The sequence below is a fragment of the Diuraphis noxia genome, unplaced genomic scaffold (genome assembly GCF_037042655.1).
Source record: "Diuraphis noxia isolate RWA-SAM2 unplaced genomic scaffold, SU_Dnox_SAM2 contig0003, whole genome shotgun sequence".
NCBI classification, from domain to species: domain Eukaryota; kingdom Metazoa; phylum Arthropoda; class Insecta; order Hemiptera; family Aphididae; genus Diuraphis; species Diuraphis noxia.
The window spans coordinates 47,065,934-47,081,393 of record NW_028301713.1 but is presented as its reverse complement, the minus strand read 5'-3'; the positions used below and the strand labels follow the sequence as shown (position 1 = coordinate 47,081,393).

General features: G+C 25.9%; 1 protein-coding gene across 3 annotated transcripts in view; it reads left to right on the top strand.

Moving 5' to 3' along the window:
- The window catches only part of LOC107169036 (extracellular serine/threonine protein CG31145), a 74,930-nt gene that overhangs the window by 20,025 nt on the left and 39,445 nt on the right, over positions 1-15,460 (top strand). The window contains exon 2 of one of the 3 annotated variants that reach the window (XM_089222252.1): positions 12,026-12,130. The exons of the other annotated variants lie outside the window; for them this stretch is intronic. The gene's annotated coding sequence lies outside the window, so the exon portion shown is untranslated. The remainder of the gene's footprint in view (positions 1-12,025; positions 12,131-15,460) is intronic. 3 annotated transcript variants of the gene reach the window in all.

Below are 15,460 nucleotides of genomic sequence, written 5' to 3'. Positions count from 1 at the left end.
ACTTTTTTCCTTTCGCTTAATAAACTATAAAAAAGACAGCACCAATATTATTTAGTATACTATTAGTTATTGTGTTATAATTATATCAAATCAAACCAAATAATTAACAGTTAACAATCAACAATTTATTGGAAGTCTTTTATTTTATTAAACTGTATTTCTTACGAATTTCGATTGAACATATTATCAACCTCTATTAAAAAGAAAAATAGTAGCAAATGTTCAGAAAATTCTTCTTTTTTTTTGGTATCTTAAATAGCTGTATTATATTATTTTATATAGAAAATAAGAGCATTTTAATAGAATAAAACAAACTTTTATTAAAGCCGTTTTACAACTGTAATCATCTTACGTTGAATATAGAACATTTACTAACCGAACGCTTATGCGTTTAAACATTAAAATTTAAGAATACTTTTTTGTTTTCTTAAAAAAATTATAATCACACTTTTTGTTTTTATCTGATTCAGGTGATTTATTCTATTTTTATTTTAAATTTTTCTCGTAAAGCAATTATTGTTCATTGGATTAATTTAAACATCAATCAATGAAGTGGTAAAAAAAAAATACTTCAGTTATACACAAAATATACAAAACACATCACATTTAAAACAAAATAACCATTTTTAAACGATATTTTTTGATATTCTATACCTATGCGTAGTTTGTACCGATTACTTAAAAAAATTTTAAACGTTCAATCCAGCCGTAATTTCTGATCCCTTCGATACACAATATATATATATATATATATATTATATAAGTAATATATTATAATACACAGGAGGCAAATTTTTCATTATTATTAAAAAGTAAAAAAAAACATATGAAGGAAATTTTCTAAAACTTGTGAAATACAAATAATGCACTATGACTGGCAAATCGTTTGGTCAATCGGAAAATGTGTACACATACCAACGTTTATAACCTTCACGGTCTTAATGGAAAACATTAATATTATGTTGCACAATTACCCGAGCATATCCTGTCAATCGAGTGCATATAGAGGTTGTTAATAAATTCTTTGACGAACAATATCTCATTATTCGTCTCAAAATGTATGATGTACCTACACATGGACAAATATATATATATATATATACACCTATATCCGGCTATATGCGCCTCACGTATTAAACATTTTATGACATAATATGCATAATAAAAGTAAAAACATAATTCATTGTTGTCGGAACATTTATTTAAAACATTATCATTTTACAATAATAATATCTATACTGCAGTCTGCAGATAGGTATGATGTCTTTATTTAAATACATTTTGAAACAAATTTACGGATACAAACCATGTAGGTATAAGGCGTAGATCTTAAATAAAAATAATTTAACTACAACGTAAGACTCATATAATGTATATTGTTATTAATTTACTTTTTACCAATTGAACATTCCCGACAGCGACCTTACTCCATGCAATATTGCGTTGTTAAAGTTTATTGAAGATGTTGTTGTGCGTGGCCGATATTATATTATGTAAATAGCCACCTACCTTGTTAAAATAATAACTCTAGTTTGGGCGAGAATAAAGCTATTTTAATCAGTTTTATTTAGTTTAATTATTATATTTTTAGTTCATAAACAAATGCAGTTCTGTTTAGGTATTTACTTGGGTTATGCTGTAGACATTATTGTATAATTACGATTGTTTGGTTCATTCTTTAGAGTTATTAAAAAATACGACATTTTTGTAATGTCAGTTTTTCTTATTGTATCTTTTATTTGGTTGATATAATTGTTTAATTACTGTTTTGACAATTGATAGTAAATAGTACTTCTTAAAGTGTAAAAATAATTGGATAGAGCGACTAGTCACTAGGGTTGAGCATATTAAGGGTGTATAGTGTAAATTTAAGAAAAAATCATTTATGAAGAGAATTAATGGTTTTTGTTTTCTATACAGTATGACCTAAATTTTAGTCTAGTTATATTGTCTATGCAAATGGGAAAATCATAACAAAATGTTGAAATTTTTTAACGGGTATAGTGCTTATTGAAGTTTTTTTTATCTGATCGCTATCAAACTGAATGACATGAGTCAGGAGTATGTCATTTTTCATAAGGCGGTCTTGCTGTAAAGAACTATCGATGAGATAACATACCGGGTAATTGCATGTCTATATTACTTCAACATGATAATTTTCACCATCCGGTAAAAAATGTGATAACTTTCTATTAATCCCGATTTGATGGTTGTCATTTATATACAAATGAAATAGGTACGTACACTATATACCATTACCTATAGTAGCTAGTGTTTGTGGTTGGTGTCTGGCTTAGTATAAACACGTATTATATTATAATACATATTATATTTCATAAAATCTTAATATAATATTATTAATAATTTTAAAAGTCGAGAAAATATCAAATTTGTCTATAAATAACCCCCGATTAATTTTATCACACACTATATTATGGATACAATATAATTTGTTGAGAGAAACGTTAATATTGATTTGGGGAGAGAAACTATAATAACTATTACCTTTTGGGTCAATCCAAATCTGTATTCTATGTTAATAAAGTCCATATTTTTGATAAACTTCAGTAGAATATTATAATGCATAGGTATTCAAGTAATAAATTGAAATCGATTCTATAGAAACCAAAAAATATTTTTGGCTGATTCTTAAAATCACAATTTTAAATTTATACTATAGAATACTTTTATTCCAAGATGGCAACTCAGGTAGATATTATTAAGGCCACAAGAGAAAATTAAATCAAAAGATCATGCACTTTTTTGGTCTGCGTAAAGATTTTCAAGAACTTAAGAGGTATGTAAGCTATAATTTTGTGTGGTCGAGTTTTTATCCAGTAAAAAGCCTTTTATAAAATAGTACAGTTTTTTCTCAATTGATTGAATTCCGAAATTGTCCTTCAACAGGCATTTGATAATAAGAAATAACCAATGTACCTACATTTAAATTTTTTGGATTCATAAAAAATAAATAACTTGATTTTATTGATCCAATAATTCGGATTTGACTCGAGATTCCCTTCGTTGAATTATAATTTATTATTCAATTTAACCCCGGAATTATCATTAAATTACCATTACATTATGATTGAATAAAGCGCAAAGAGAAGGTTTTACCCGCATGTTATGACTCGATCTTACTAATACGTAGGTAGACCAATGAAATTTTTCATTCAGAATAATTTATTTATTTTTAATATCAGATAGTGGATTGGACCTCTTATGTTATATTTAAATGTAAGTATTTAAGTATATTAATTTGCGCTTCAAGTAGATTATTTTGTATGTATTAATTTTGAAGCAATTTACCAGAATTGTAAATTAAAATTGATTTTTTTAAAATTAAAATATATCATGATATTGCGTTGGTACTCTTCTCGGCTCTTACAATTATATAGCACAACAAACAATAATACATTACATTTTAGTGCCTTAATTTTCTACGTTTTACCATGACAAGTTTTTATATTAAAATTATTGCATTCAGATGTTATAATTATATTTTTATCTATTATAAAAGTATAATTGAATGTCGATTTTTGAAACAAATTCAGATATAATAATTTTATTATTAAATTACAAGTTTTTTTACAATATAAAAAACAATTCATAACCTTTCAAACAAAAATAGGAAGTTTGGATGTAGTTAATTTAATTATCGCAATTAGATTGTTCATGGAAAATAAATCATCACACTAAATGAAATGTTTATTCCACTTTTACGTGATTTACATCATACGAGTTGTAATTGACACTCGAGTCTTGGACAAATGCCAGACAAAGTTGGGATATCATTTTAAATAATATAGACTCATTAGTCTCTAATAAACTCTATACAATCATATAATGTAATGATTCTACCTAAAACTACAGAAATTAATATTATATATTTTTATAATCAAACGGTTATTAAAAAAAAAATTTTCCTATGTATTTTTGATACATTGAAATATATAACTTATGAAAAAACTTGTATTGAACATTTTTCAAGCTTTTTAATCGGTAAACAAAATTTGTACCAATATAAATTTAAAAAAGCGGGTGAGTTGATATAACGATCTGCTATACATTATATGCGTCTAAAAATTTACCTTAGTGGATGTGTTAAATTTGAATTCAATAATCATTATATATAAAAAATGATTCTGAGCGTAGATAATAATATCCTATAATATTACTAGTACCTAAACTTTATGATATTATTTTAGGATTCAGCATTTGCAGTTAAGTAAGCTAAATTAGTTTTCGTCAAAAAAAAAATATGCATTAGAAAATATAATCTGATAAAGCTTCATGTGACAAATCGCAAATATAATGTTTGTTGTAAGTCAAAAAAATGATTTTGAGGTATATGGTATAGTAGCTACCTACAACCTACATCGAAAGAAGAAAAAAAAATCTGAAATATAATAATATACTATGCATACGTTCTCTACATAAACTTAAAAGTTAACAGTAATAATTTCATACTTCTAAATACCTAAAGCAGTCATCATTGTTTAACCAGAAATACATATTTCCATAATAATCATTTTGACTTGTATTATTGTTTATTTTTACTCTGATAAAATGTAAGTCTTCTGAAAAATTGGCTTTTTTTAACTTTTGAGGTTATACTATTGCTCCATTATTGATGATGCAAAAAATTTAAATACAAATATTTGGTAAAAATGTCGTCCCTTTCGTATCCTAATAACAAAAATCAATATTTCCTCGAAAACTAGAATTGTGCAAATATTTAAGTTTTCTCACTATTTTTTGTTAATTTTTCTAACTATTATAGAAAGTATATTGATAAGTTTTACTGACTTATTCAGACTACCCCAAAACATAAACTATAGATTGAATTAACTATCAGACTCGCCCTATATGTTAAATATTAAAGTAAATTGAATACTTCAAATTGTGATAGTGAATAAAAAATAATACAGTACTTGCTGTAAAACCAATGCATTATTACACGTTCTACTTAGAAACTAAAACATTTTATAAATTAATAAAACTTAATGAAATAAACTGATCGTCCTTTTTAAACAATTCTATTCTTTAAAAAAATTAATGTTTTAGAAAAAATAGCTGATTATATTGTGCATAGAAGACCATTTTAAGTTTCTTGTAAATATTTAATGTATTCTAAAACTATTATAATATACGTTATATAATAATCATTATATATATATATATATATAGCATCTGTGATAGCGGAAAACATTATTTTTAATGATAAATGTTATGGTTTAAACCACTTTTATATAGACAATTAAGAGGTTTCAATCAATATTTTATGAAGTACCTTCTAACATATTGAATTATTTAAATCGAATATTTATTTTTTTGAATGAAAATAATTTCTGATTGATTGTACACAATATTTAGGTATTTAGTACAAAAAGGTTAAGTATTTCGTTTAGGCCCTATTAAAGGGTATAGTTTGTGGTTAAAAAGTCAAGTGCGTTTGTTTAACGTTAATGTAATTTATTAAAATGATTATAAAACGTTTGTAAACAGTTTTTACTTGTTTGATGTACGAAACCAACTAAGTATTTACTATTCACATACATCTACAATTATAGTCAAAGGAGTTAAAATTAGAAATTATTTTCCAGTTAAAATAATAGCAGGCTGCTAACCTCAAACAACTAGGTAAAAATGGTCACGTCATGAACATTTTCAAAAAATATCTATAATACATTTAAAATTAAATTTGTTTGGTGAATAGAAAATACAATTTTAAACAATAAACGATATGGTAATTATTAATGTACCTACTTATAATATGGTATATTGTACTGTAAATTTATGTCAACTTTAAAAATAATAAAATACAATACGAATGTAGACACTAATGTTTATAAATGTTTATTTTAAGATGATGCTATAAATATCAGATTCGTTTTTTCTATGTGCTTCACGCGTTACATATAGTATAAATATACGTTCCACACTTCCACGATTTGTACTCTCTATTTGAGTTTAGAGTATCTATACTGTATAGTACTACACACGTGGTTCATTATAGATTTTATATAAAGTCTTTCTTTATATAACTTCATAATATATTATATATGACCAATGCTTAACGATTTGTTTTCAAATTTCAAATATTTCGTGCAAATGATTTAAGTACAATAAATTAAGGTTAATTTAGTTAAGTGCTAACATATTTTAACTGAAAATTAAAACACATGTTTTCATCAAATTTTTTAATGCCTTCATAGCATTCCCAAACTCAACTATATTAATTAAAACCATGAATGATAATTTTTAAGTATAAGTTAATGTCTATTTTAGACTTTGGGCAATACAATTGAATACAAATTAACATTTCCACGTTAATGATATCTTAAATTGTTAAAAAATGTTTTGTTTAGATTTATCCTCTCAGTCATTATATATTTCCATTCTCGACAATTATAATTTTTAAATATGGTTTGTCTACAACGAAAGGGAAATACTTCAATAACGTTATCCTTCAAAACTCAATGCATTTTAAAAAGCTTCTAGATTTAATATTAATTTTAAAAATGTATTCTACATTAATGCATTTTTGAGGATAATTAAATTCCTACATAATTAGCGATGAACACAAACTAAAGACACTAAATTATTAGTACTACATTAGGTATCAGTAATGTAAATATTGAAATTTATATTACACTTTCACTTTTCACTAAATATTGATCATTTCGAACAACATGGTTTATCATTGACTCGATCTACTAACAACACAATGTCAATGTCTATTTAGTTCATAAATGTGTCAAACACGCTTTCTGGTTACTTTTCTTAATTGTATTTATTCAATACCATATTATCATTGTAATGAAAAAAAAAAGATTTAAAAAAACTGTTAATGAGCGTGTATAAAGAGTTTTCAATGAACTTAAGAGTTGTTGTTCTTTTCGTGCTTACAAATGGTATCTCCAAGATTCAAAAGTGTTAATAATTAATATCATGTAATATTATAGTTATCCTATCCGATATAGGTACCTGCTCTAATTTTGTATTCGAATAACGAACACTCAAATGGAAATATCACTCATCGTGTATTCTTTTGTTACCAATAATTGGATCATATTGTTGTATCAGTATAATATAATATTTCTTTTTAACACTATATTAGAACTGATATATATCTTATATTCTATAAGAAGAATAATACATATATTTAGTTTTCACTTTTCATATAATCTACACGTTAGAATTCTAAAGTATTTTAACAATACCCACTTTTTTACTAAGTAACTTATAAATTTATAATAGTATTTCATAGAAGTTTTGGGGCAGGAAAATAAATAATATTAACATTATACTCGTATATATATTGTGCGTTTATTAATATATTTATTATTTTTGTGGGTATAATGATTTTATGTTAATATTCTAAATTTCAATAATTCAAGTAATAATATTATGTTGTGTATTAGCATTTTCGATACATAACATAATTTTCAAAATATTTTGACTATTTTTTGAGCTATTTATAGATATTTTAAATTATAGTTTTGTTTTCATAAATGTTGATATCAAAATTCCTATTTGATCAAGAAGCTTTTTAATTGAATTCAAGGTTTCTCATATATTCATTAAAAAAAACATCGAAAATACATTGTCACAATATTTATCCAAGTGTTTAAAATTTTTATTTTATCGAAATCGCTGGAATTCGCAAATTATTGTGTAGGAAGTTAAAAATCCATACAATTTTTAATATTCTTACTTAACATTTGAAAATGTATTACGAGATTCTTCATGAATAGTTCATGCTAAAATCAAAAAGTCTATAAAATAAAGAACACATTTTTTTTAGACAATTGAAGTTAAAATTCGGATTAAAATAGATATTTAAATGAAGAATCATTCTATTTTACTACATGCAATGAAAATTAAAAATATTTAGATTTATTTTCAGCCTAATTGTACCGTACCTATAACATCTAACATATTACTTATAGTGAAATAAATTATTTTAGTAATTCATTTCAACATCATAAAATTAAGATAGGTACTCATAGTAATATAGGCTGACAGCGTCTTAGCTGATAATTGTTTTTCATACGCAATGAGTTATCATTAAATTCAAATGTAAAATACTATTATACATTACTGTGACTTATTCGATGATGATGTACACTCAACGCCTACTGTTCAGTAGAGGGGTTACCTACATTTCCCTACTTTTAAAATTATAAAGGTGTGATTTCTAATAACTGGTAAGTGTTAAACTACTGTCTACTTCATCGCTATTATAACATTTGTTAAAAAAAAACCTGTTATAACTTAAAAGTAATTTTTAAATGGAAACATATTAAACAACGTTGAGAGTTTTTAATACAACCGTTTACATTTAATTGATTAATTAATTTTATCCATATAAATAATATTCTTAGTACCTAAATGAAATACTTGTAAAAATATTTATTTTTTATATTTCATAATAGTTGACTTGTATTATTATTTTTTGATTGTGAAATATCGTGATTATTTATATTTTATATACATACTCATCAACCGGTATTAGATAAGTGCTTTGGTTTATGGTTAGCAACTTCAGTCTGATAGCCACTCGGTAAATCATCTATACAGAAAAAACTCACTGTTACATATGATATCAAGTCAGCGTCACTTATTTTCAAACAATATTTACTTGAAATAAGTTTTGAAAGTGGTTTTACAGGGAAAAATGTATAAATGAAATTGTATTAGGTATTAGTTTGTTTTTATTTTTTTATGGATTATCTACTTAATTTTCGATTCATGTGATTTCTTCTTACCACGATTTAGCAATTAAGATTATTATATCGTGCTCCGTGATATAAACTATAGTTTATTTTTAATGTTATACATTTTTTTTATCAATTTTAGATTCTGAGAGGAGCGATGAATGTATTGATTTTATCATGATGTGTGTTTTTTTTTGTGTCTGTCATCACGTTTTGGGGCAGTAAAAATGCTTAGATTTTTGACCTAATTTCAGTACCTCTTTCGATCAGAAAGTGAATCTAGTTGGTACTTTGGGAGGTCAAAAGTGAAAAATTCTTAATACTTTTCTAAATAATTGAGAAAAACAAACTAAAAATTAAGGGGAAAACGGGAAATTTTACGCACACTCATTTTTCGACAAAATCGATTTTGGTTTTTGATTTAACTTTAAAACAAATGACCATAGATACATGCAATTTTCACAGAATGTTTATATAAGTATATTCTATCCACCATGCAATTTAAAAAAATTTTTGACTTAAGTTGAACTATTCATAGGCATTTGAAATTTTAGATCATTATTAGTTTTTTTTAAATTAATATCGATAAAAATTTATTTGTTAGGCAGAAATGCTTGAAAATTTAATACATGTCTCTTATCATATTTTTACAATAGCAGTTGAAAAATAAAATAAATATATCAGCACAATTTTTTTTTACAAGCATTCGAAGTTTGAATTTTGACAACATGTGTAAAAATCATGAAAATCACGAAAATTCGCAAATTATTTTAAACTAGAAATTCTTAAAAAAATTTCTTTTTAAATCTAAGATTTGAAAATTTTTAATAATCTATAATATATTCTAGACAGATAAACCGTCTTCGCTCAGAATCGTTTTTCGTATACAATGATATAATATCATTGGATTCAAATTTAATTACATCCATTACAGTAACCCATTTGTAACCTACTGTACAGCAGAGCGACATCCACGACTTAACCGCCTTTTTTTCTCTTGATAGTCATTCGAAAAGCAAATCGAAAAAAAATACTAGCTCGATAACTCGATACAAAAATATTAAATTTAAAACACACATTCACGATTTTATTTAATTATTATTACCGGAATATTGTGCTTTTTACAAAATAAATAGATTTTTAATATAATTAGGTATGATTTATTATTATTATTTTTTAATAAATATATTCGACTATTTATGATTAATTAAATATCAATTGTGTATCCAATAGGTATAATAAGTATAATAAAATTAATGATATTTTTTACAGAAATTATATTTAGTAATACTAATTTAGTCACCAGTATTTTATAGTTCTACCTAATAAAATATCGTATGCTTTGTTTTTAATAAAGAAATCGAAATCTATAGTGAAAGAAAAATCATTTTTCATCTGAATAACAAGAGAATTTTAGTCCAGACGTTCTTATTTTCATTTAATATACCTACCTACTAGTTTCTAATACGTAAAAAATCATCAACAGTTATCATAGATTTTGTTAACATCAGATCAGTGTTTCGGGCCATTAATCACATTTAATTAATTAATGGTTAAATTATCCAATGAGTTACACGGTGAACTATGTAGTGGAACCGGTGACCAATGTGAAACGAACTTGACGGTGAAGAGCGAAACGGAAATCAACTCACCGGAAATAAATTTTACACATAAATTCGTTGACTTTTGAATTTGACAAACTTAAGCGTAAAAAGTACTGCAAATCTAATAGAGCCACAATTCAACTAAAATCATAAAATAATTTTACTTGTGATGACTCTTAATCTAAATCTCGAAAACATTCATGGCATACGGATTAAAAAATTCGAAATAAATATTAAAAACTTATGGTAATATTGTATAACGTGTCTATAATCCTACTTTTAAGTTTTATCTAGGATTTAAAATATATGTATATCAAAAAACATAGACGCAGTAATATAGCTTGACCTTGTTAACAATATATTAGAATAACTAACTTAAGCTATGAGTATTATAATATAAAAATAAAATGATAAATAGTAGTATCGGACGTAGTCTATTATATCAGGTTACTTTTAAAACCATAATCACCTAGAATAAATAAAATATAAAATATTCATTAACGTATGATAATAATTTAAATAATTTGTAAAAATAAAATATAAAAATAAAAACTTTTAGCAATTTAAATTAATTAATTTAAGTAAAGCCTATTTCACAGTATAATATTTAATTTATCATCAAATTAAGCTTGGAAATTTTAACTTATAATTGTTTTACACATTATTATAATCCGATAATTCTTTAACTAAAATTTTACAAAAAAAAAAAAAAAAACTTAAAGTAAAATTAACGATGTATGTTTTATATTCGAGTCGTTTATTAATAAACACCTCAATTTTTTTTTTTATCATCGTATAAGTACCTATTTCAAAATATTTTATAATGTGTGATAATAGTACATAATGATAGCTAATAGTTGAATATCAATGTTTTGCTAACGATCGAGAGAATATAAATTCCTTTGTCCGATATCATAATCGATTATATGATTAAAAAAAAAATGGTATTAAGTTTTCTCAGATAAGAATATTATTCTTGACCTAGATTTCACATACGTCAATGATAATTGTATTTAGTTCTGGATAATGCTATTTAGTATTAACGTTGAACATAATGTGAATACAATTTAAGATTTTCCTTTCTTATTAAAGTAGGAGGTATTCTATTTCCTGAAGGATTTTGGGTCATTCAGGTAATCAGCTAAGTCTATGATATACATTATGTACGTTAAATTAAATATTCCACAATAACTACAGGTTTCAAAAAAAAAAAAAATAAATAAATAAAAGTCTAAGGCTACTTGTTTATTTACTCGATGAATTTAAATTGAAAACGGTTTTGTGTATAAGATTAACGATTTTATTAGGTATATAGTTTTTATTGTGAATGGATCTAATTTTGGTAATCTTAAAGTGGTAAATAATAGAATATTTTATCCATGATTTAACGCAACAAATCGATGATAGAATATTGGTATTATTGTAAACACTGTGTGCTAGAAATAAATAACAGAAAAAATAAATAATGGTTAAAACTTATGGCTTAAACCAGCACCTCATCAATTTAGTATAAGAATGAGTGTGTTGCCAGTTGTTAACAACAATTGTAACAAATGTATGTAAATTTATTTATTTTTTATGAAACTGTGAAACGTGATAACACCTGAAAAACCATACATAACAATAATAATATGATTTCATATTTTAGTTTGCACGTTAATTTTATTATATTATATATTGAGAGTTGAAATATTACAGGTAAAATATTTGTTACGACACGGAAGAGAAAAGGAAGGGAACATCATTCAGATATGCTGGATACCAGGTCATTCTAATATCATAGGAAATGGGATGGCTGATAAGGTAGCAAAAAATAAAATAGTTCAACTCCAAACGAAAGTTACTAAACCAGATGAAATATCCTTAATACAATTTTATTGTACTCATATGTGGTGGAGAAACTGGAAATTCTTTTGCATGAATTTTAATGAAATCAAAAAAGATTTATTCGTATGACTACATCCCACATATCTTCCTAGAAAATTTGAAGTAATCATAATAAGTCTTCGAATCGGGAACACGCAAATTACTCACGATCACTTTTTTTTTTCGGCAATACACTTGCCACCTGGAACTGCCGTTAAGCAATGCTTCAGGTAGTGAGTCGCCATCATTTATTTAATAAAAAATGATTACAACAATGTTTGGGGAGCGGAAAGGACAATTCCCCAACTGCAATCCCTCACAAAAACAATTTACAAGTTGAAAAATGGAGCATGGATGGGACAATCCCCCAACCATGGCCCCTAACAATATAAATTAGCATACTCACGATCACCTAATGAGCAAAAATGACCCTTCAACATCATGCGGCACCTGCCGTTTAACGTGTTTGACTGTAAGGCAGGTGCCGCATGATGTTGAAGGGTTATTTTTGCGGCTGAGGGTGAGTTGCGGCCCGACCTTTCGTTTCCGTTGTTGGAGACTGGTGAATTCCGGCCCGATAATATTTTAGGTATAGGTTAGTTGCGGCCCAAGTAATTATCATTGCATATTATGTACCTTACTTATATAATATTATATTATATTATATACCTATTACCTATGTACTGTATAAACGAATAACGATAAACGAAATCTTCAATACGTATGGGAAGTTATATTTTTGTATATAATATGATAAAGATAATATAGATCGTTTTATCGTATTATCTGCCATATATGACTTAGGTACATTATGAATGCTTTGATTTTTTTTTGGACATTATTATCATAATATATTACACCAATTATACTTTTATTTTATTTACGACCAATATTAATATAAGTACGACAATTTATACTAGAAAATACCTACATAATATTGTGATGTTTATATACTATAATATATAGACATATAGTATATAGTATATATGTAATATATACATTATTGTATGGCCGCAATTCGTACGTACCTTTCATAAACCCGGGCCGCAATTCGTACGTACCTCTCACAAACCCGGGCCGCAACTCGTACATTATTTAGGGTTTGGGCCGCAACTCACCAACACTGCGTCAAACACGTAGTGACAGAATGCTATTCTCATTCTGAAGCAAGAACTATCGCAAAACTTCCTGAAAACTTTTTAGAATCTCTAAGCGACAACAGATTCTCACTCAAATTCATTATAAAAGCAAATCTTCAAAATAAACTATAAAAATAAAAATACAAAATTGTTATAAATAAATTTAGTTTAATATCATTAGAATTAAGTTATCTGTGTATCTTTATAAATAATACTTGCATGTATCCTAATTCCTAATAGACTGTGTACCGAGGGAATTTTATTAATTACTAAAAATAATAAATATATATAGGAGTTAAGAGGACGTGATACCCGCATGTGTTGTCTCCGTCTTAGAAGTTCTAAAGTGCGTAACATAACAATTTTTACGCTCAGCATAACACGTCAGTTAAAAATTTATAGTGAATTGATCTCTAATAAAATTTAAAGGTAAGATTATTATCTAGCTAACTTCATAGGCTTTTTGTCATATTTTAATTTTAAAGCGAGTTATGAGTATTTTAAGACGTAAAAAATTATTACGCTCAAAACATTTTAGGGTCAAGGTAAATGCACATTTTAGAACATTGATGCAAACACGTTACATTTGTATATACACTTATAAGTTACCCTATCTAATTTGTTTACATGTGCAGATAAAAAAAAAAATCGTAATTATTTTCGGTAAATATCACGATATAAAAACCGACAATAATGGAATTATATTATGCGCCATCTATCTATTATCTATAAACGTCCTAAATATTGCATTTTATGTGTACATCTGTGTACGAATGTCATCTAAATGTTTGTCCCCTACACAAAAAGATTTATTGCAGGTAGCGATATATTATATCAATTTACGTAAGCGGAATTCAAATAAAAAATAATAGTTACTACCTACTAGTATACAATTCGATGACAGAAAAAATCTAACTAATAAATATATTCGTGTATTAGTACTTTTATGATGGAAACAAAATTTCCTATTCAAAACTATAATTAATTTATATGAATATCCTTTAAAATAGATAAGTTTTAACAAAGTTGATTCAGTTGTTTTGAAAATTTAACAAAATTTTTTGTCATATTTTGTTTATATTTAGATATAATATGCTGTAATTTATAAAGATGTCAAAATAGATAAATAATTTTATTCGGATGTCTGCAAAAACAAAAATTGATATATGGTTTATTTACCTAGATCAGGCCAAATGTATAAAGTATGACTACATTCTTGCTAAATCAATAAACTATTTTTCAGTCTTATAGAATTCCATCATTCAATTAACGGCGTTGGTTAATATTCCATTATTTATTAAATGTTATTAGTGTTAACAATATTTACTGTATAAAAATAATTATAAGCAGATGTTAAAATATAAATTTATTTGTACTATACACTTTGTATATGTATATCTTATATATAGATATTTTTGTATGTAACCGCATAAGACTTTATAGTATTAATGGGTAAATGTAAAAATATATATCCGTGGCATAAATTTTAACGATTCATAATATTATTCATAGTATTATTATTATTATTTTTCTACAATAAGTAACATGATTCGTGACCTATACAGTTCCTAGTTCCCGTGTATTATTATTATATGGGTACCTACTACCTACTAATAATATAATATAATATATATTATTAAGTACAATTAGATAATTAATTTTTTATTGTTTCTAGTTGAATGAGATGTAGGTACATCACGGGTTGTGTAAAAATAAAATAAAATATCATAATCAATATTTTCACGATTTGTTATGGTAGTCAAGCGGTACCTATAGGTAGCTAGGTAGCAAACACGATGAAGTCTTTTGTCATCTTTGTGGTTACACCGTGTAGGTTAGGTTAGGTCTTCACTATCATAAGTGGTTGCCGTGGCCCGGTGGTAAAAATTGACAAGTTCATTGCACGGGACGAACGGGTGTTGAGTGTACCTGCAGACTACAGTGTTAATCGTGGTGATGTGGTCCTATGCTTTTTTCGGAATTTTGTCATCAATGGTGTTTGGCCCAAGTGTCTGATCGGATCATCATAAATTTACACCTCCTCTAAGTCGGTACCTAGTAAGTAGTAGTAATGTTATATGCAACTCGGCGAATCATGTCCTATCGCCTATCAATGACAAATAATAAT